A 23,556-nucleotide genomic window follows, 5' to 3' on the forward strand; every position below is an offset into this window, starting at 1 on the left:
ATCCGTAAACAAACATTGTTACTTTTCTTCCTCTTGGAAGGCTAATTTCACAGGTTTCAAAGTGAGCCTTCAGTTACAACGCGAAAAGGTATCGCAACTAGAAAATGGTGACGCCCACAGAATTCTACACAAAATCGTCTGAACTGTGTGGGACCGAGACACTTGAAATAATTCTCCCCTGCTGTAGATTTAATAAAGACAGAAACGATAATTAGCACGATTATATCCAGTAGCCATTTTTATCCCTTGAGAATCTGGGCTTCGTTTCCAAAGAGCGAGTCTCGCCTCTTCAGTCACCAGCCTCCCATACGTATATTATTTATGTCCGACACCCTCTAATATTTGCACACGGTAGTGGATCCACTGCTTCAGGGCGCCCAATTAGCCCTGCGCCAACCCTGCCGGCGCTCCGCCCGCGGAGGGGCAGTCAGTGTACAGGCGAGCATGTGATCTCGCAGCCGCCCAGGCCCCAGCGCGGTACTCCGCGTATCGCGCGCGCCGCGGCACCTCCGAACATCTAGCAGTGGAAGACGCCGCGGCGCGCGCCACTCGAGCGCGCTCGGCCGCCTCCCGAAGCAGCGTTCCCCTCTGGCCCCCACCCCCGGCAGCCCCACCATCCTGGGCTCCGGGTTGGCCCCGGATTGGGGGAAGGGGGGGGGGCGGCTCCTCAGGGAGCAGCGGGGAATTCCCCCTTCCACCGAACCTTCCCGATTGTTCACCGTCCTCACGTCAGCAGCAGGGGGTAATCCCCAACTCCAGCTGCTCCTGACGTCACCGCACGGAGCCACCGCCCCCTGCGCGCCCCTGCCTCCGGGACCTCCTCGAAGCCCCGCCCCTAGGCATAACCACGCCCTCCACCCCTCCCCCCAGCCGCCCGACGTAGAGGGCGGAGCTTCCTTGGCCGGGGCGTGAGCGGTTGCTTGGGCCAGAAGGTTCTTTGGTGGAGGCGCTCCTCCTGCTGCCCCGCCCAGTAGGTTCGTTCGCACCGATTCTTCCACACCCTATCTCCCTCCTCCTTCTCCTCGCCCCGCCTTTCCTCTCCCGTCTCCTCAGCTCCTCTAGTTTCTTCCCCGCCTCGCCACCTTCCACGATCTCGCGAGACTTGGCCCAGAACATTGCGGATCGGGTCGGCGCCATTTTGGGACTGAGACTGGTTGTGGGGGAGGGAAAAGCGGCAAAAGGGGATTATTCAAAGTACCGAAAACCTCCTCCCGGGATCGAGCGCAGCGGCACCCCCAGGCCAGGGGCACCTCTGGTGTCGCAGAAGGTAACAGCGTCCTCTGGGCTCGGCGCCGGGGTCTGGGGAGGGGAGGGGGGGTGCCCGTGTCGGCGTTAAGGTTTGAGGGGTCGGGAGCGGCGTTGGCTGCGCGAGGTGTGAGGCTGTCCGCGGGCGGCGGCGGGGGGGAGGTGGCGGGAGAGCAAGGAGAGAGAGGGAAGGACAGCGCGGGGAGGCCCCTCTAGGTGTTGGTCCTGGTGGAGCGGAGGTGGCAGTTGTGGGGAGGGGGTGGGTGGCTTAGCCTGGGCGGCTGGTGGGGGGGGTTGTTTGGCGGAGGCTGGGAACGAGTCCGGCGCCGTCCGTGCTTGGTCTTCCCCGCTCCGGCCTCTCGCACGCGCCCGCCTCCTTCCGCACCGCTGCCGCTCTCGGAGGGCTGAGGGAGTCGAGGCCGAGTTGTGGCCTTCGGTGGTTTCTCAGCGCGCCCGGTCAGCCCGCCTCTCGAGGTCCGTGGCCCGAGCTATGGACTGAGGCGAGCGCTGTCTAGTCCCTCTGAGTCCCGTGGGGTCTGAGGGGACTGGTCTGTTTGGGAGAGAGAACCACTCTGAACGCGGTTTACGAGAAGGGCTAGGTTTTTCCACCCCCTCAGTGCTGTGAGAAAGAAACCTGTTTCCTTAATTCAAGGAAATTGGGAAGCCTCACATTTCCTTGCTGCCCTTAGAAGCCGGGTAAGTCTCACGTTCGGGCGAATTTAAGGAATGTTCTCGCCCCACTTCTCAGGCACTAACCTTCCTACTCTGAGCGGTGAAAACATGCCTCTTCTTTTGGACATTCTGATTTGGAGGGAGCGTCTTTCTCTTTATATCTCTCATTCTCTAAGTTGCATTTAGTAATAATGCTCGGTGGCAGCACACCTGTCTATTCGTTTTCCTTTGGTAGATTGAATAGAAAATACAGAAGGTTTTTTGTAAGATTGTTTGCTTGTTTCATAGTTTGTAATATTTACTCAACGTATAAGGAGGTTTGCTTATATAATCCTGTTAGCTTATATCCGCACCCCCTTCCCACTTGAAATCAGCGCTTGCCCTCCATAATACCATCTCCCATCGTTTTTCCCTTGTCTCTACATATCCTGAAGTCCTTTTCATACTCTTGACTTTTTTGGGGTGCTTGCTTGGTATAGAAGTGCATTTCTGTCCAGAGGTTGACTGTTTAGGTTGGGGATTAATTTTTAGCTCAAAATTAAAGCTCACTGTGTAATTTAAATTGTTTTTTATAACTTTTACAGGTGATTGAATTACTCAGATATGAAGATCATCTTCTAGGTTTTGTGTAAAAGGCCCCGGATATTTCAAGTGGCCATTTTGGAATTACAATGTTTCTGGATAATTTTGCCCCAGAAGTTTATTAAAATTGGCAAGAATCATCTCTGAAGTGAATTGGTAGTAGTGAACAATTCTACAAGCTTTAAAGAGACCCAGGCATTTCTTCAGTATTTTGGTTCAAACGGATTATATAACTGGTTAAAGTATTTCAGCTGGTAGTATTTTTGCCCTCCCCCGCCCCCCAATCCCTCCCCTCTTGTTGGTGTTCTTCATCCAGAACTGTAAGATATGTTTGATTTGTGTACTGAGTAATTTCTCTGCAGTTTCAAATTACTGTTTAAATATTGCTGAAGTTTCATGGCAGTTTATTTTTACCTTTATTTAAAGTTTTAGGAATTTTTGACCTCAGCCCTTTTCATGTCACAATGGGACAGCTTCTCTAAATGAAGACATTGAACGAATACAGTTTTTTTGCTTTTATCTTTTATTTACATGGAAATTTAAGATGTTGCAGTTTCCCAGCAGCACGGTAGTATTGAGATAGCTGTGTGTCTCTGTTTATGCTGATGTTTAGGAATGCTCTTCAGATGTGAAATTTTCTTTTTGTTTTTGCTTTTTGGCTCGTAAATTGGATATTTCATCTGGAGTGGATAAGTACAACAGTGACAAGTACATGGAATAATAAAGAAGACTTTAAAATCTTAAATCCAAGGAACTTGGCTAATTCTGGAGATAACCATATGAAAACTTTAAAACAGAAGTATGGGTAGCTGACTGAAGTAACTCTATGTCAAGTAGCCATAGGTTAAGTATCTTCAAAGAACTTGGATTTTATTTCAGAGGATACAAAATAAAAAAACAAACTGGAAAACATAAAGATTACAGAGAAAAACCCAACACCTTCCTGTGCAGTCCTGTTGGAATTTGTAAGTACCGTATGGTGAGCAAATCAAATGTCTGTTTGTAAACTGTAATGAGAGTCAACTTTATCCCTGTGTTATTCTTGGAAGCCTTTCAGTTTCTTGCAATAAGATTGCTTGGCTTCAGTTTCCTGAGCAGTCTGAAAACAACTATTAAGTAAATTGAAATGCAGAAAGAATTAAAAGTTAAGAATATTTCAGATGGAACAGTCCAAATTTGAAGTTTTTGTGCTTCTAAAGTAAAAGACAAAATCCATATGGTCAGTATGGCTTTATGGATTGGTAGAAAGGTAGGAAAAAAACACAACAAATAGCCAGTTTACTTTTCTAAATATGAGTGTAAATTGTGTTCTAAATACAGTTTAGTGTTCCAATTTAGAGTTAGGTAGTTGTTTAAAACAAATTATAGGGCTTGACTTTTAATCTGGTATTTCATGAAGTAAATTGTTTTAAGGGGTAACAGTTCCTAACTTTTTAATCCATTATAGAAATTTCTTGAAACAATTTTTGAAGTGGTTTTGTATTTCAAATTATTCCTTAAGATCTGACTTCCAAAAAGTCAGTTCATTACTAGGAACAGAAACTGAGAGGAAGTGAGCAAGGTGCACTAAGAACCTTTCAAATAACTTTAAAAAAAAAAAAACCAAAAAAACCCACAAAAAACGAGTATGTTTTCTCCCTAGGAAGGTTATGCTGCCTTAAGTTTATAAACAAAGCTTGTTAAAAAAGTTGTGAATGTTAATTGCTGTAATAGAAATCTTTTGACAAATAAGAGTATCATCTTTTAATAATATTTGTATATTTGAGGATTGAGTGGTGTTACGATTTGTTACTGCATTTAGTTTTTCACTGAATCATAGGCATTGAGTAGAAGTGTTTGTTTTTAAAAAGTTAAGTTTATTTTTAAACAATTTATATTAACAGATCAATGTAGCTAAAATTAGAGTTTATTTCATTTAATTATTTTTCTGAGATTAAAAAATTGTGATTTTTGAACACTTTGCCAAGATGGCCTAATAACTGGTCAGTTGCTCATTTATTTTGAACACAGAACTTTTTTTTGTTGTTATACTGTTGTATCTTGTTAGCTCACTTAGAGCAGAAGAGGTAGGCGAGTCCGAAAGATTGTAGGTATTTAGATATACATATATGGTATTTACTTTCTGATGTAAAATTGAGATTAGAGTTCAATAAATCTCTCTGTTAGAATAGAATAAGATATTTGTGTTTTCTGGGTCAGAGCTGTGTGTAGTACTGCTAATTGAGTTTCCACCTTGATTTATGTAAAATTATGATGAGAACAACCCCTCTTCCCCCCCCTTATTTTTTTATGCTTCAGAGGGCTTGTATTTTATGTTCCTTAACTTAGTGGATTTTCAAGTTACTTGTCTAAGAACATTCATTTTAAACGTGATTGAGAAGTTGAACTGGAAGTGAATAGCCTTTATTTATAGAAAAGAACCACATAACATTTACTATTTGTGATTATTTTTCTTTAAATGTCTCCTATTGATGATGTTACTCCAAGCAGTAGTATCAGGATAATGATTATTCAGTGACCAGGGTTTTTTTTTTAATATAAATTTATCTATCTATCTGTTTATTTATTTATGGCTATGTTGGGTCTTTGTTGCTGTGTGCGGGCGTTCTGTAGTTGCGGTGAGCAGGGGCTACTCCTCGTTGCGGTGTGTGGGCTTCTCATTGTGGCTTCTCTTGTTGCAGAGCATGGGCTCTAGGCGTGCAGGCTTCAGTAGTTGTGGCACGTGGGCTCAGTAGTTGTGGCTTGCAGGCTCCAGAGCTCAGGCTCAGTAGTTGCGGCGCAGGGGCTTAGCTACTCCGCGGCATGTGGGATCTTCGCGGACCAGGAATGGAATCTGTGTCCCCTGCATTGGCAGGCAGGTTCTTAACCACTGTGCGACCAGGGAAGCCCGACCAGGTTCAGTTAGCTCTAATCCTTGGATAGTCTGACATTCGTGAAATTTGCTTACAGTAGTTGTTCTAGGACAGATTCACTCAACTTGAGTTTTTGATAAATATTTAATTATTTTCTTTGCATTGAAATATACAGTACCAGTAGTAACTGGAACAATTGCTGGGTTGCTTCTTTTTCCCCCCTTAAGTACCTGTCTCCCCTACTCCCATTTTTTCCCCCTTTTTTTCCCCTCCTGTGCCTGAAAAATATATAGGTCTAAAATGACAATTATAATGACTAACGTTTATAGATGATGATAGTGTCATGTATTTTGCTGTGTACATAGTATATCTTAGAGGAAAGTACTATTGTTACAGTGGTATAGGTGAGAAATTTAAGATTTTAGGGAGACTGAGACTGGGAGAGAGTTACTTGGTTATGACCAAGGTTAGGTTGGAGTCTTGACCAAATTTCCAAGTCGGACTCCAGAGTCCCAAATGCTTAATCACTAGTCATATTTAATACTGCCTTCATGTGGATTTTACTTTATTAACTCATTCTTTTTGAGCATAATCACTGATGTTTTTGTTTTTCTTCTTACTTACTGCTTCTCTTTGGTTAATATTGATTACTAGTGGAGCTTGGAGACCAGCTGAAAGAAGATAAACTACTGTTAGTTTTGCTATTTGTTAGTAGCTATTTGAGGGATAACTCTGGTTAGCTAAAAATAAAAATGTTGTTTCAGGTTATGGAGTGAACATAAGAGAGAAGAAAATAAAATTTAAAGTTAGCAAGAGAAGGGAATAAGGATGGGAACCTCTAATCTGAAAGTAAAATTACAAGTGAGGATAGAACCTAAACCCAGGCCAGATTATCTTTGAGTCAACCACTTTTTCTGCTTAATTTTTGATGAAAATGTTTTGATAACAATTTAGTTCCTGGTAAGGATAGTGATGTAGAAAAAGGGTAATTTCTGGGATTTAGGAGATTTTTGGTCTTGGATTTGGAATATCTAGAAAAGGGCCTGTATGACCTTGTGTATTTACTTAACCTCTCTTGGCCTTAGTTTCTTCATAAAACTGATGGCTTTGTTAATTGTGAGGTGTGATATAGAGGTAAAGTTTTATTCTAATTGTAACATTTTAAAATTTTGCTTAATGTATTTTACATGTCAAACCAGTATTTTAGTTTCTGAAGTTATTCTCTTGTTTCTGTTAATGGCATTACCTGCATGCCAGTCAGCCCTGCCTACTCATTTCCAGTTCCATTTATTGTGCTAGTTTGGTCCTTGACTAAGGAAATAACCTCCTAACTCATGTGTTAGCCTTTGTTACATTCAGTCTCCACAAAGTCTCCTGTGGCCAGAGAAATCTAGCTAAATTATAGTTCTTGTTGTTGTTGCTTTAGCAGCCTTTAGGGTCATGTATTTGGAATATTTAGGGAAGAGTAGGTTGGAAAGAAATGTATTCCCTGCCCTCCCTGCTTTTAATGATGTATGTGTGAGGGGCTCCTAACATGAATTCTTTTTGGCTGTGTGGTTCGAGAAGTCTCCGAAATTGATAATTTTGGTGGTGCTTCCATGTATTTTCTTGGATAGCAGGTTCATTTCTTTCAACAGTAGCATTGTGAAAAACAAAATGTTAAAATTGTTGAAGACCCTTTGTGGTTGGGTCTGTCTTTTTCAGTTTTACCTGCTTGCTTTTTCCCTTTTTGTTAGCTGCCTCACCTAGCAGAGTAGTTACAGGCTTTTGCTCTGTATCTTTTCAAGTAGTTGCTGGTTTCTGCATCATTTTATATATGATATCCTACTCAGTTTCTTGTTCTTTAGTCATCTTTCTGTTCACAGCTTGAGGAGTGCAGTGTTTCTGATCTTCATTTTCTACCCTTTAATCCAGTTTTCAGGTTATATATTTTTAAAACTACATTTAAAAGTTTTTTCCATACTTAAAACAATTTTTTAAGCAAGAATAAGAAAAAAATTCTAGTTACATAGGTTTTTTTCTTTTGAAACTCAACTTGCAGATATGTTAAAAAACATTCTTCAACTGAAAAAGTGTCATTTTTGTCTTTACATACGTATACTAGTAAAAACAAGTTAGCTTTTCAGTGAACATAAATTACGCAGTTGACTTTCGAATGACGCGGGGATTATGGGCACCTACCCTTGAAGTGGAAAATTCACACATAACTTATAGTCGACCTTCCATTTCTGAGGTTTCTCGGTATCTGCAGTTCTGCATCCACGAATTCAACCAGTTGTGGATAGTGTAGTATTTACTGTTGATAAAAATCCACATATAAGTTGGCCTGCACAGTTCTAACCTGTGTTGTTTAAGCGTCAACTGTATATTCTTTTAACGAATGAGTTTAAAGAAAAATAGTATCGCACATGGATTTTCTGTGGGTCAGAAGTTTGGTAGCAGTTTAGCTGAGTGGTTCTGGCTCCCTCCATGTCTTTTCATGAAAATCTCAAGGGTTGCACTCATTTGAAGGCTTGATTGGGGCTGGAGGATCTCCTTCCAAGAAGGTGTACTCATTGGGCTGGCAGGTTGATGCTGGTTGTTGTCTGGAGAACTCAATTTCCTTACCATATGCCTTACCATATACAGACCTGTAGCTGTTTGAGTTTCTTTACATGGCAGCTGCATCTCCCAGAGGAAGTGATCTGAGAAGAGAGGTAGATAGAAGCGTGATGCCTTTTATGACATATTCTCAGAAGTCAATTCAGCCACACTCACTTCATGAGAAGCAAGTCGTTAAGTCTAACCCACAATCAAGGGGTGAGGAGTTAGGCTCCACCTTTTGTCAAAAGAATTTGTGGACATAGTTAAAAAGCACAATAGGGGTAATTCTTTACAACCAGTAGTTGTGTCAGTATAACTAGCTAAAAGTCTTTGCCCCACAAATAGGAGGTTTGAGTTGTTATAAGTTTAGAGGAGAAAGTGTATTCTAAATTTGTATCACTTTAGAAGATTTAAGTCTTTCTACCTTTTGAACCAGTGTGAGATATGTAAGTAAGGTTTTCCACTCCTTGCACTCACTAATCTCCCAATATTTGTAATGAGGGAACTTTTTTATTATGGTAAAATAAACATAAAGTTTACCATTTTAGCCATTTTTGAGTGTGCAGTTCAGTGACCTTGAGTACATTTCCATTATTGTGCAATTATCATCACCATCCATCTCCAGAACCATTTTTATCTTCTCAAATTGAAACTTTGTGTACCTATTAAACATTAACTCCCCATTTCCCTTTCTCTCCAGCCCCTGGCAATCACCATTTGACTTTCTATGAGTTTGACTATTCTAGGTACCTCATACCTGTTGATATTGTACTCTTCAAAACACTTCTTAAATGTTTTGAGTGAAATCTTTGAGGAAATTAGTTATGTTTACTTCATAATAAAATAGACTTCATTGTCCTAATTAAAAATTTGTGGCAGAATATGCATGACATATTATGCATAAATACAACAATAAAATTTACCAATTCAACCATTTTTAAATGTACAGTTCTGTGGCATTAGGTACATTGACATTGTTATGCAGCCATTACCACCACTCAGCTCCAGAGCTCTTTTCGTTTCGTAAAAGTGAAACTCTGTACCCATTAAACCATAACTCTTCATTCCCTGCTCCCCTCAACCCTTGGAAACCACCACTCTACTTTTTGTCTTTATGAATTTGACTAGGTACGTCATATATAAGTGGAATCATGAAGTATTTGTCTTTTTGTGACTGGCTTATTTCACTCAGCAGAATGTCTTCGAGGTTCATCCATGTTGTAGCATGGGTCAATCAGAATATCCTTTTTTTAAGACACAATAATCCATTATATGTGTGTGTACCACATTTTGCTTATCCATTCATCCATTGATGGACACATGGGTTGCCTTTACCTTTTGGTTATTTAAATAATGTTGCTGTGAACATGGGTGTACAAATATATGTTTGAAGATTTGCTTTTAATTCTTTTGGATAGATACCTAGAAGTGGAATTGTTGGATCATATGGTAATTCTATTTTTAATTGTTTGAGGAACCACCATATTGTATTCCATAGTGGCTGCACCACTTCTTATTCCTATCAGCAGTTCACAGGGGTCCCAGTTTCTCCCTATTTTTTCCCAACATTTGTTGTTTTCCATGTTTTGTGTTCTAATGGGTGTGAAGTGGCATCATTATGGTTTTGATTTGAATTTCACTAATGATTAGTGATGTCTGATGTGCTTATTGGCCATTTGTATGTCTTTGGAGAAATATTTATTCAAGTCTTCTGCCCATTTTTAAACCAGATTTTTTTTTTTTTTTTTCCTTGCAGTACGCGGGCCTCTCACTGCCGTGGCCTCTCCCGCTGCGGAGCACAGGCTCCGGACGCGCAGGCCCAGCGGCCGTGGCTCACGGGCCCAGCCGCTCCGTGGCATGCGGGATCCTCCCGGACCGGGGCACGAACCCGTGTCCCCTGCACCGGCAGGCGGATTCCCAGCCACTGCGCCACCAGGGAAGCCCCAAACCAGATTGTTTTTGTTGTTGAGTTATAGTTCTTTATTCTTGATACCAACATTTACCATAATGAGTGGATTTTAATAACTAATATTAATGCTTACCATGTTGCAGGCAGTGTTCTAAGCTTTTTAACTGTATTAACTAATTTAATTTTCATAGACACAGTGTGTGGGAAGGTTCTATTGTCCTAATTTTATAGATGAGAAAATGAAGTCACAGATTTTAAATTGCTTGCTAAGGTTACACAGCCAGTAAGCGAGTGGTATTTCTGAATCCGTACATTCTGTATCCAGAACTTAGACTCCCACCCATTATGGCTCATAGTTAGAGTTGTAGGGTGACAATATAAAGAAAGTCAAATACTATTTTGTTTCAGGAACTTAGAAGATATTTTATTCTTAGCCAGCAACTAAATTTTATTTTCCTTAATGTGATACAGTTGTGAGTTGTTTATAATAAAATGTTCAAATGAGTTCTTTTTCAGGAATATTCTCCTTTAGGATCACTTCATAAATAATGTTATATAATATTTTAATTTAGAACGTGCTTTTCCCAGTTATCATATAGAAGAAATGCTATTTCCATTCAGTGGTTTAAGAAACTCAGTTTGAAATTAGTTTACCCAGGCTTCACAGTAGGTGACAGAACCATAATTTGAATTCTGTTTATCTTCATTTTTGTTACAGTTAACTTCCTTAGTGTTCTAAGTAATAGGTTGTATTGTAAGAGCAGTGCTGTCCAATAGAACTTTGTGAAAAGATGGAAGCATTTCTTTGTCTGTACTTTTCAGTATAATAGTCACTAGCTGTATGTCATTATGGAGTTTTGAAATGTGTCTAGTGCAGATGTGGATCTGAATTTTAAGATTTATTTAATGTTAGTTTAAATATAAATTGCAATATATGGCTACTAGCTGCCGTATTGGAAAGCACAGCTCTAGAGCAGTGGTACAGAATCCAGTCAGATCCCTAACGTTTTTAAAGTGCACTTTTTAAAGTGTGTATACTATCCTGAAATAAAATATCCTATGCATATAATAAGATCACAATGATATATAGCTATAAAAAAAAGACATTTATAATAATGTATTGCAATATGTAATAGCACAGGTGTGATCAGACACCCACCTCCCTGCCTTCCAATTTCCAAAACACCGTGTACAGGTTATTTGCCCTTCTTAAAAGAAGCAGATGATCTATTGTTCTTAAGTATTCTTGTCCTTTAAGGAAGAAAAGTACCTCAAGTTGATTAATAATACAGTGGTTAATTGGAGTACATTCCTTTATTTTTATAGTATTTACTGCCAGGGTAGTTGAGTGGGTAGTTAGCAAACATTAAAGCTATCATATGGTGTAGTGACGTGATGAGCATCTTTTTATGTGCTTTGGTGAAGTGTCTATTAAAGTCTTTGGTCCATTAAAAAAAATTGGCTTGTTTTATTAAATAGTAAGAATTCTTTATATATTTTGGCTACAAGTGTATTAGATACACGTTTTGCAAATTTCTCCCATCTATGGTTTGTCTTCATTTTCTTAACTGTGTTTCGAAGATCAGGCAGTTCAAAATTTATAGTAAAATTGGTTACTTTTTTCTTCGTGATATGTGCTTTTTAAAAAAAAATATTCAGGCATGTATGCATGCTGTGCCAGGTCTTAGTTGCGGCATGTGGGATCTTTGTTTGCGGCACGTGGCTTCTTAGTTGCGGCATGCATGTGGGATCTAGTTCCCCGACCAGGGATCGAATTTGGGCCCCCTGCATTGTGAGCGCAGAGTTTTACCCACTGGACCACCAGGGTAGTCCCTGATTTGTGCTTTTCTGTGTCATAAGAAATCTCTGCCTAACCCCAAGTCACAGGATTTTCTTCTGCTTTTTAGCTTTCTTCTAAAAGGTTTGTAGTTTAGCTTATATTTTTATGTCTGTGATCCATTTTGAATGATTTTTTGGCCTGTGAAAGGGTTTCGGTTCATTTCTCTATTATTATTATTTTTAATTTAGATGTTCTACTCTCCCAGTTCAATTTGTTGAAAAGACTTTCTTTCCCATTGAATCATGTTGGAATACCTCTGTTGAATATCAATTGACCTTAAGTATGTGGAACTATTTGGCCTCTTCCTTGATATGTATGTATTATGTCAGTTCCACAAAATAGTAGTCCATAAATACAAATGGTAGTTTTTGATCTTTTTTTCTGCTCTATTGTAAAACCTGTTTGACATCTTTTCTTTCCTAAAATCTTTTATAGGAAATTCGGAATAAAAGGGGAAATTTTTTTTATGGATATGTGAAATAAGACTGGTTGCAAAATAATGCCATCCTGAATTCATAGAGCAATCTTCTTTTGAGTAGCTTGAAATGTTAGATATTATCTAATTTATACTTGAGCATACTTGGAAAATAAATGACAACATTTCTGTATTGGAAATGAGAAAGTAGGATACAAACATACCACCTTATTTACTGTAAAACATTGGCTCAACAGTGGATCTGGGATTTTTATTTCTTGAGTACTAGTCTATGCTAGAGATGTTCATTGCCTGTGGATATTTGAGTGTCTACTATGTGCCTGTACTTTCACTGGTTCTTGTTTAGTAACAAACAAGGCAAAAATGTAGTTCTTGAACTCATGTAGTTTGTCTGCTCTGAAGTTCTGTGAATACAGAGTAAACAGAGTCCTTAAATATGAACACTGATTTCATCCCATCTAGTAAATAATAGCTATTTGTTGTTGACCCGGCCAGCCTTTGTAAGACTTATTTCCTGCCGTAGTAAAACTGATTCTTTTCCTGTTTCACAAAGTTATCGTTAGAATCAAGTGAAATAATGAATGCTAAATGCTTTGAAATTGTAAGATGATAACCAACAGTAGTAGTAGTATTGTTATGGCTGGGTCAGATAGATAGTAGTGTGTGAGGATCATATGACCAGGAGGAAGATTGTGGATAAGGGAAAATAGATAAATGTAAGTTGAAGGGACAGAACTGAGCAGAAACCAGGTATCTTTAGGTTGCATTTATGACCAGTTTAAAAGTGTTGAAGCATAATGCATTATGAGGTAATTGTTTAACCTGCAGTATGGTACCATAGTTTTAAATGGGATCTTTATGCAAAAGATCTTCCCCGTATTCTACTATTGTAATTTAACTAACCTTGACTTCTCCATTTAGTTTACAAATTTAACATATCCAAAACTGAACTTTTTTGAGTGTTTCACAGCCCCATACTTTCTCCATTCTTCCCTAGCTCAATAAATGGATACAGTATCCACCTACTCAAGCTAAATAACCAGGGCTCACTTTTGATTCCTTCTTTTCCTCCCATCTAATCAATTAGCAAATCTATTTGCTCTCCCAAATATGTCCATTTCTGTTCCACTGTCACTGGGCTTATACAAGCTGCCATCTGTCTCTTATTTGAACTACTTGCTGTATAGCCTTGTAACTTTGTTATTGTGCTATTCTTACACCCCTGTAGTTTATGATTCGTAGAGCAGAGTGTCTTTCCATTGGACCCTAAGAATAACATGCAGACTCTATAGCCTACCAGCGTCTTTATTGTTTGTCCCCTTCCTTTCTCTGCAGCCTTGTTTACTGTCTTCCTAGACCATTGACCTTTGGCCTTCTTTCTCTTCCTTGACTACACTAAGCATTTTCCTTCCTGTCTTTGGGCCTTTATGTTCTGCCTCTTTTTTTTTCCTTGTTAGCTCAGTTTTGACTCATGTTACATTCTGAGTGACTTTCTCTAACCATTCTATGTAAAGTGGTCATCCCCCTTCCTGTATCCTTTGATTTGTCTTGTTACTCTATATTATCCTGTTTATTTCATTCAGATCAGTCTCTTAGTTATCTTATTTACTCTCACCCATGTTTATTGCATAAACTTCTGAGGGCAGGTACCTTGTCTTATTTGTTTATTGTTATATGCTCAGTGCAGTTATTTGCAGAGCAGTTACTTGCAGAGCAAAAGAATTGTTAACAGGAAAATAATTGTTAACATCTTAGATAATGTAACTTCACTTTTTCCCCCCAAATTGAGTATATATAATTGATATTTTTATTATAGAACTGCTGTTTTAACTGCGTGGGGACTAGGTAAAATTTGTTAGGAGATTATTTACAGCCGAGTTTCTTTGCTGTCTGATCATTTAGAAGCGGTTTTATCTGCCTAGACTTAAATTGTTACATGAGCTTCTAGTCTGTTTGCTAGATTCAAGGCTGGCTTTGGATTTGCTGTTGCCTTTCTGAGGGGACTGCCTGATAAAGAGTTCTTTATTATGACCCTGGCCTTTCAAAAAATGTCCCCAGTTTTGAAGTGTTGAGTCAGAGGGATTGAAATCTAGTGAAATTGCCCTCTCAGGTTTAAAAAGATAAAACACATTTTAGAGTTCAAGGAGTGACTTTAAAATATGTGGGTGGCTAATTCAGGCTCCTCATTTTTGGAAATCAGGAAGGCCATAATTGTTCATTTATATTAACCAATGTCTTTATTTGAGAAAACATAATCCTTTTACATTGTCTCCTCAAAGATGGAAATGCAGATTTATGTCCGTAGAGCTTTAATTATTTTTGGTATTATTACAAATTTTCTCAGTTTGGTCTAGCTTTGGATCTTATAGATCCCTTGCAGGGGGCCTTATTTACTAAAGCTCTAGCAGGATGCTAAACTTGAGGCTACTGCAGCAAGTATCATTAGGTGAATAATGAAATCATTGCTTCATGCACGCTAGCTAGGTTGAAAACTACCTGATAATCAAGATGTCTTAAGGACTTTTCCTGTGCAAGCTTAGTTGCCTCATGTTTTTTTAACTCAACTGATAGTTTTAGATTTGTAGTCTCTGGTCTTTCTTCATTTAAAATGAGTACCTTTTATATGCACATTGTGGAAATGGGGAAAAGTGAGTAAAAATGTTGTCACCTTAGTCCTTAAAATTAGGGCCTTCCAAGGACTGAATTCGATGAGAGGACAAGAGTCTTATTTGGAGACAAAGTTGGCTAGGTTAGTGGAAAGCAAGTTGTGACTGCTGCGGTAGTTCAAATTACTCCTCGTCTTTTTTTTTTTGTTTTTTTTTTTTTGCCACGTAAGAGACTTTTTGTCTAGCAGATTGAGATCTGTATTTTGTATGGTTTGATATAAAGCTATGGCTGAAGACAGTGCCTGACAGGTAAGATTAAAACTTAAACTCAGAGCTTAGAGACTGACCTAGGTGCTTGTTAAACTTAAAGCTAATATTTTATATAACGCATGGTCTCTACCTAATGTATCCTGGGTTATTTACAGCATGTGTAGGGTGTAAGAATTTGAGCTGCCACTGACTGTACTGTGACCCTGGGAACTTTAAAATGTGCTTCACATCTATATAAAAACCAGTTTTTCTTGTTTTGTAGAAAAGACAATATCAACTTCCTGGGGATGTAGTGAGGACTAAATGAGATAGTACTTGTAAAGCCCTAAAGCAGATCGCTTAGCAGATTGTGTGTGCGTCTGTGTGTGCGTGTGTGAGAGAGAATATATATATTCAGTGTATATTTTTGTCTTCATAACCATTTATGTCCTTAAGTTAAGGTACCTGAATTTCCAAGTCTTTTTCATTTTCTAAAAATTTGTTTTTAGCCACACCACGAGGCATGTGGGATCTTAGTTCCCTGAGACCAGGGATTGAACCCATGCCCCCTGCAGTGGACGTGCAGAGTCCTAACCACTGGACGGCCAGGGAATTCCCCAAATCTTTTCATTTCATATCAAGGGTCCTGTATCTCTTAGCCCTTGGTGAACTTATTCATTGGGTTAGGCTTTATAAATTCATTTGTTGAAACTTGTTTGCTGCTCTTGGGATCCTGCTCTTCAGCCTAACTTGGCTTCAGAAAAAGGTGGATTATGTTAAAGAGTTTGAGGATTCAAGAAGTGGTAAAGCTGAATCAGACTAAAGAGGATTTAAAATTATTTTGGATACAGGCACCTCGTGCAAATTACAAATAGTACAAGGGTTTTTAATGGAAAAGTCACCCTCTCTGTCCTTTTGTCCAGCAATAGTTCTTGTCTGAAGAAACTGTTTTTTATGAATTTTTTTAGGGAGACCTTATGTATATATAAGCACATTATATTTTTCTTTCTTATACAAGTAGTAGCATGATGTCCGCTTTGCTCTGTAACCTTTTTTACTAAGGAACTATCTTAGAAGTTTATTCCATATTAACACCACTAGACCACCAGGGAACTCCCGAGAATGAAAATTTTATATATAAGATCTTTTTCTGTGAACTCTTTATATTCTTTCCTCATTTTTCTATTGAGTTCTTTTTCTGTTGATTTATAGCAACATTTTATGTAGGAAGGGAAAAGCCCCTTTATATGTGCTTTATGTGACAAGTATGCCCCCGCCCCCCGCAGTGTGATGTTTTCTTTGATCTTGGTTGTGAATTTTATCATATAGAATGCTTTTTGAGTTTATATGTCAATATATTTTTATTACTTCTGTTTTTGTGTGTCATACTTAGAAAGGCCTTCCTTCCCCTTTCTGAGATAATAAAAGTTTCCTCTACTTTTTATATAATGACTGCTTTTTTCTCCTTTAAGTCTTTGATCCATTTGATGATTATTTTGAGTAAGCTTTGAGGCAGGGTTGTCGCAGCTTTACTCACATACTAAATTCTGTATGTGTCAGGTGTATTTTGTCTACCAATGATGTTTCTTTCAATTTGCATATTAATGTTATGGTGAAATTGTGGCTTTTAAAGTGGACTCGTTAGATAAAAAGGAGTTAAAGAACTGTTTAATCTGGAATTAAGAAAACTGTATTCTTAAATTCATGGTTTCCTAATTCTAGAAAATTGATTTGAAATGCAAATTATCAAGCCCATTATTTTGTAAATAGGACAGTTGTGTTTTAAAAAATGGATTCTGTGCCATAATTTAGATGAAAAGACTGAGTAAGATTTTTGTGTTTTTAACTCCAAACAGCTAGTTTGGAACTAGCTGTGACACCATGGGTACAAGTTGTTTTTTTTTTTTAAATTTGTAAAATGGGGATTAAAATACTTTTTCTTATTAAGAAGATTGAGATGTAAAGTGTTAACATGGTATCTGCATGTAGATGCTCAGTAAGTATTCTCTTTCCCTTTTCTGTAATGTTTACTTTTGTCAGTAATTTTCTATCTCTACCTGCTTCTCTTCTTAAAGATTTTTACTGTTCTTTGTTAATAAATCTACTTATGTGGAGTTTCAGCACAAAGTAACCAATTATGGAATTAAATTGATACCACATTCATTGTAATTTAGTGTGGTGGATTTCACATTTCGGTAGTTTGTGGATAATCATTACTAGTATCGCGCCTCTGTTTTTTTACGTGTAATTGCCATTCCTGATACCTGGGAAGAATGAGCTGATCTCCCTCCTTCCCTCCCTCCCTGCCTCCCTCCCTCCCTGCCTCCCTCCTGTTCTTCATTCAGTTCTTCATTCATTCCATACTAGTATGTGTTCTTTTGGAGAAAGTTGTTTAATGTGGTGTTTTGGAGTATCTGCTCCATAAATGTCATTTTTGTTGATGAATTGTGTTATTCAGAAAACAAATATGTCAAATATTTTTTTATGGGGAGCTTAATTGTGTTTAATGGAATAGCATATATGTATATATGCTGAATGTTTTGATAAGTAACGTGTAGTGAAATGGTTAAGGGTTTTCTTTAAAAATTTTTTTATGCCTTGGATCTTTTTTCAGTTTTATTGAGATATAATTGACATATATGATTGTGTAAGTTTGTGTACAACATAATATTTTGACTTCACGTATATCCTGAAATGATTACCACAGTAAGTTTAGTTACCATCCATTATCTCATGCTGTACATTCCACCCTTAGTGGGATTCCACCCTGGGAATCTTGTAACTGGAAGTTTGTACCTTTTGGCCACGCTTATCCATTGGCCTCCTCAGTCCACTTCTGTAACCACAAATCTGATCTCTTTCTGTGAGTTTGGTGTTTTTTTTTTTGGATTCCACATATAAGTAAGATCATACAGTATTTGTCTTTCTTTGACTTATTTTACTTAGCATAATGCCTTCAAAGTCTACCCATGTTTTCGCAAATGGCAGGGTTTCCTTGTTTTTTTTTGTTTTTAGCATGTACCACAACTTCTTTATCCATTCATCCATGGATGGAAGAGTTTTAAAAGTGATAGTTGTTTTATCGCATTGAATTAAATTTTGAATACTTGATATTTAAAGTAGAATTTAAATTCTAAGCCAGTCTTAATGTATATTTACCCTATAGTACTGCACAAGTTCATACTGATACTTCCAATTCAATTTTAGGACCACAGGGTTTTTATTTATTGCTTTCTGTCTTACCATGTGTATTTCCTTCCTTCAGTGCTTAGAATCTTGGTTCTCAAGGACACTTTTGGACTGTGTTTTTTTTTTTTTTTTGTAATGGAACGCTTTCATGGTAATTTGTTTAGGTTTTCTCTTTACTGGGGATATTTTTAGTAAATTGTATTTTTCTAAAAATTGTCCATTTCTATATTTTCAACCTTACATAGAGTCGTTCAGATGATTTCTTATGGTTTTTTGTCATTTTTGATTTTATATTCTAGTAGCTTCTCTATTGATCTCCCCCCCCCCAAAACAGTTTTGGGATTTATTTGTAGTTCTTCAGCTTTTCCAGTTTGTTAACTATTGGTTTTGTGAATTTGCTTCTTTTCACTTACTTTATTTTAAAATTACGTGTAGAAGAGTCTTTTTGTTGTTTTGTTATTTTTAGTTTCATTGAATTGTGGTCAAATAATGCTGTTTGTAGGTATGTTTGAAATTTATTAAAGATTTTTTGGTGGCCTAAGATGGGTGCTTGAAGAAGATACTTTCTGTATTTGGGGGTTTAGTATTTGATATATAAAATCTGTGAACACCTAAATGAGTATGGCTTAAATATTCTATACTCTTACTAATTTTTTATCCATTAGATTTTTATTGGACTGAGCAAGGTGTGTTCAAGTCTTCTATGTTTTTCTTGTATCACCTGTATTTTCTGCTTTATAAAAGTGTTTCATTGTTATTGGGTGCATAAATATTAGAATTATCTTGCTAAACATTTCAGTTATAAAGTGTCTGTCTTTGTCTCCTTTAATGCTTTTTAGTTTGAACGCTACTGTAGCAGTACACTTACTGATCATTTTCTTCTGCATTGTCTAATCTGCTGTTAATCCTATTCAATGTTTTTCATTTCAGATATTACTTTTTTTTAATCTTTAGGAGTATCTTCTATATCTTCTGTTTTTCCTTTGTGTTCCTATTTTCCCTTTCCTTAAACATATAGTTGGTTTAATGTCCTTGTCTGCTAATTCCATCATATCCATCATTTCTGGATATCTTTCTATAAAGATAGATTTTTTTTCTTGTTATTGGTAGCATTTTCCTGCAGGCCCCCCCCTTTTTTGCATGACTGATAATTTTTGATTGAATGCTGAAAATTATGAATTTCATTTTGTTGAGTGCTAGATTTTGTTGTTGGACTTTGCTTTGGGAAACAGTTAAATTGGAATTAGTTGAATCCTTTCAAGAAAAACTCCATGAGAAAATTTATACAAGTAAAACATTCAATTTAGTGAAAATCCTGTAGTGTTAAAATTGAGTTGGCAGGGACTTCCCTGGTGGTCCAGTGGTTAAGACTCCGTGCTCCTAATGCAGGGGGCCTGGGTTTTGATCCCTGATCAGGGAACTAGATCCCGCATGCCACAACGAAGACCCGGCGCAGCCAAATAAATAAATAAATATTAAAAATAAAATAAAATAGACACGTTTCTGGTAAAAAAAAATTAAAAAAACATTGAATTGGCATGCAGACTTTTACTTCTGGCTGTGATGGACTAACAGGCAACCAGATAACCAGATTTACCCACTCATCTGAGAAATCTAAAATGTATGAAACAGGCTTTTAGATATTGGTTGACAGGAGGTGGTCAGTGTTATAAATGCCCCAGCTCATTGCTTGAAGAAAATTAATAGGCTACAGCACAGGGAGGGTGAATTCAAACATAGTCTGGTGGTCTTAACTAAAAGTTAAGGAGACAACTGAAAATTTGAAAAGGTCAAAGTAGGTAGAATTTGTGGGGCAAAGTATTGTAATAGGAAACTTGGCAGGAGAGATAACTCAAAAGGGTCCACTCAAGGCTTTGACTTAGGACTGACCTGCACACGCGCGTTTGGAAGTGACTGAAGCCAGGGAATAGAACCACCAGAAAGGAGTAGGTGAAACAATTCCAAAGATTTACATAGGACCAGGAAAAGTCTTTGTTTCCATCAGCCTCAGTGGAAAGACCACCTAATAGATGGAGCACAGGCAGTAAATGGAGTATAGGCAAAGCCTTCAAAAGGATGAGCTCCAATTAGTGGGACAAAAATTAACTCTAGACTACAAGCTTTTCTGGACCCACCCTAACAAAGATTTTTGCAAGTTTGGTAGGTGAGTAGTTCCAGTATTTTAATTTGTACTTCTCTTGTTATGAGAATAGCAGGGCATCTTTTCCTGTTTAATAGTTAATTTTTTTATGGACTCACAGAAAATGTTGGTCACTGGTCTTTTTCTTTCTTTCTTTTTTCTTTTGGCCACACCATGCAGCATGTGGGATCTTAGTTCCCTGACCAGGGGTTGAACCTACAATCCCTGCAGTGGAAGCATGGAGTCTTAACAGCTGGGCTGCCAGGGAAGTCCCATTGGTCTTTCTCTTTCCTCCTGGCTGTTAGGAACTGTTTGAGAACGTATTTATCTGCCTCACACTTCATATTTTGGGTATAGCTTTCACGATTCAAAATACTTTTTCCCTCAGCACTTTGATTGCTATTTTGTTGTGTTATAGCAGGAGATCTTTAAGAATTTTGATGCATTCTGATTTTTTTCCTTCCTTTACAGGAGTGTTCTCTTTTTATCTGTCCCGAAGTTGCTCTTTATCTTTGGGGTTCTGAAAATTCCATTTTGCTAGTTATTTCTTGAATTATTTTTTTCCTTTGTGTTCGTGGTTTTTAGTGGTCCTTTCCTATTGCCACTTTCCTTAAAATGTTTGATTATTATTTCATATTCAAGAATGAGGTGATAAAAAGCTGTTTGGGACTTTTGTGTATGTGAGCATTGTTTATTGAATGACCGTTATGTTGAAAGACTCTGAAAATCCAAATATCTTCGTGGTGTCAGCACTCATGTTAGCTCTTTATTTGGAGAATCTACCCCGACTCCTTATTTTTTTTTTTTTTTTTTTTGAACGGTAGTTAGATACTCTTGTGTGCATTCATATACCAGGCAGCAAGCAGTTCTCCAGTTTTTTGTGGACACACTTAACTGGGTGTTCTACAGTTGAATTCAGTTAGGATTTTCTGACACCAATTACCTGGAGTTACTATAGACCCTTTAGTATAGACCCTGCAGATTAAGGGCTCAGTCCCATAGGACTGCCCTTCTGCCCCCAATTCAGATACCAACCTCAAGTAGTAGATTCCCAGGTTACCCACACTTCTGTCTGATCTGGCTGCAAATGGGAGATTCCCATGCCCGCAAAACCCTCCTCCATCCTTAGGTTCCATATTTTGCTGTAATGGTTTACAGAATGCAAGGAAACACCACTGTTACTGGTTTATTCTAAAGGATATGCTAGAGGGCACGACTGAACAGCCAAATGAAGAGGTACATAGGGTGAGGTCTGGAAGGGTCCCTGTGGAATTTGGGGTGTACCACAACCTGGAAGCTCTCTGTACCCCTTCCTTTTGGGTTTTTTACAGAGGTTCTAGTACCTAGGCATGAATGGTTAAATCACTGACCTTCAGTGATTCACTCCAAGTTACCAAATAGTTCTTGAGAACTTTGTTTCTGTTTTTCTGTTCAAAAAAAGTTTGTATTTGAATGTTTCATTAATTGTAACGCACATGCACTAATGTGCACAAATTTTAAGTATACAACTTGATAAATTCTCACAAAATGAATACACAATGTTAACACCATTTACTAGCATCCCCAAATCTTCTTTGTGTCCCCCTCATTTCCTAATTTTGAAATGTTTTTCTTTTTTTTTTTTTTTTTTTGCGGCACGCGGGCCTCTTACTGTTGTGGCCCCTCCCGCTGCGGAGCAGAGGCTCCGGACGCGCAGGCTCAGCGGCCATGGCTCACGGGCCCAGCCGCTCCGCGGCATGTGGGATCTTCCCGGACCAGGGCACGAACCCGCGTCCCCTGCATCGGCAGGCGGACTCTCAACCACTGCGCCACCAGGAGAGCCCGAAATGTTTTTCATCTTTGGTTTCTCAGCCTCCTTAGCTCTCCACATCCAGTCATCTACTATCACCCACCTGTAGATTGTTTCTGCAGTCTTCCTCTCTCTGCCATTTTTTCCCCACTCCATATCCATTGTTACTACCCCCTTATTTATATTTTTATTTTTTTGAATTTTTTCTTTAATTGAAGTGTAGTTGTTTACATCCTTGTTGTTTATCTATTTTATATATGGTGTTGTGCATCTGTTAATCCCATACTCCCAATTTATCCCTCCCCACCTGCCTTTGGTAACCGTTTTCTATGTGAGTCTGTTATGTAATAAGTTCATTTATACTGTTTTTTTAGATTCTACATATAAGTGATAAAAGATCATATTTGTCATTCTCTGACTTATATCACTTAGTGTGATAATCTCCAGGTCCAACCATGTTGCTGCAAATGGCATTATTTCATTCTTTCTTACGGCTGAATAATATTCCATTGTGTGTGTGTGCGTGCGCACGCATCTCCTTTATCCTTTCATCTGTTGATGGCCATTTAGGTTGCTTCCATGTCCTGACTATTGTGAATAGTGCTCCTATGAGCATTGGGGTGCATGTACCTTTTTGAATTAGAGTGTTCGTGTTTTCTGGATATATGCCCAGGAGAGGGATTGCTGGATCATATGGTAACTCTTTTTAGTTTTTAAAGGAACCTCCATACTGTTTCCACAGTGGCTGCACCAATTTACATTCCCAGCATCAGTGTTGGAGGGTTCACTTTTCTCCATACCCTCTCCAACATTTATTATTTGTAGACACTCTCTCTGATGATGGCCATTCTGATCAGGTGAGGTGATACCTCATTGTAGTTTTCATTTGCATTTCTCCTGACACTTAATGATGTTGAACATCTTTTCATGTGCCTGTTGGCTGTCCGTATGTCTTCTTTGGAGAAAAACCTATTTAGGTCTTCTGCCCGTTTTTTGTTTGGGTTGTTTTTTTTTTGTTATTGAGTTGTGTGAGCTGTTTGTATATTTTGGAAATTAAGCTCTTGTTGGTCACATTGTTTGCAAATATTTTCTCCCAGTCCGTAGGTTGTCTTTATGGTTTCCTTTGCTGTGCAGAAGCTTATAAGTTTGATTAGGTCCCATTTGTTTATTTTTGCTTTTATTTCTATTGTCTTGGGAGACTGATCTAAGAAAATATTGGTACAATTTATGTCAATGTTTTGCCGATGTTCTCTTCTAGGAGTTGTATGGTGTTATGTCTTACATTTAAGTCTGTAAGCCATTTTGAGTTTATTTTTGTGTATGGTGTGAGGGAGTGTTACAACTTTATTGAATTGCCTGTACTACTCCCTTACTCTTGCTCTCTTTACTTCCATTTTTTATAAGAGAGCTTTGAGTTTGGCTTTTATATTGTAGTTTTTAGGAAGTTGAGGGAAGCTCTTTTCC

General features: G+C 38.3%; 1 protein-coding gene across 2 annotated transcripts in view; it reads left to right on the top strand.

The window, feature by feature from the left end:
* The first annotated feature begins 1,110 nt into the window (after positions 1-1,110).
* GPBP1 (GC-rich promoter binding protein 1) overlaps positions 1,111-23,556 on the top strand; it is a 71,425-nt gene continuing 48,979 nt past the window's right edge. For both annotated transcript variants that reach the window (XM_033852879.2, XM_033852880.2), the window contains exons 1-2: positions 1,111-1,267; positions 2,502-3,464. The gene's annotated coding sequence lies outside the window, so the exon portion shown is untranslated. The remainder of the gene's footprint in view (positions 1,268-2,501; positions 3,465-23,556) is intronic.

This window comes from Tursiops truncatus, chromosome 3 (assembly GCF_011762595.2).
Source record: "Tursiops truncatus isolate mTurTru1 chromosome 3, mTurTru1.mat.Y, whole genome shotgun sequence".
Lineage (NCBI taxonomy): Eukaryota > Metazoa > Chordata > Mammalia > Artiodactyla > Delphinidae > Tursiops > Tursiops truncatus.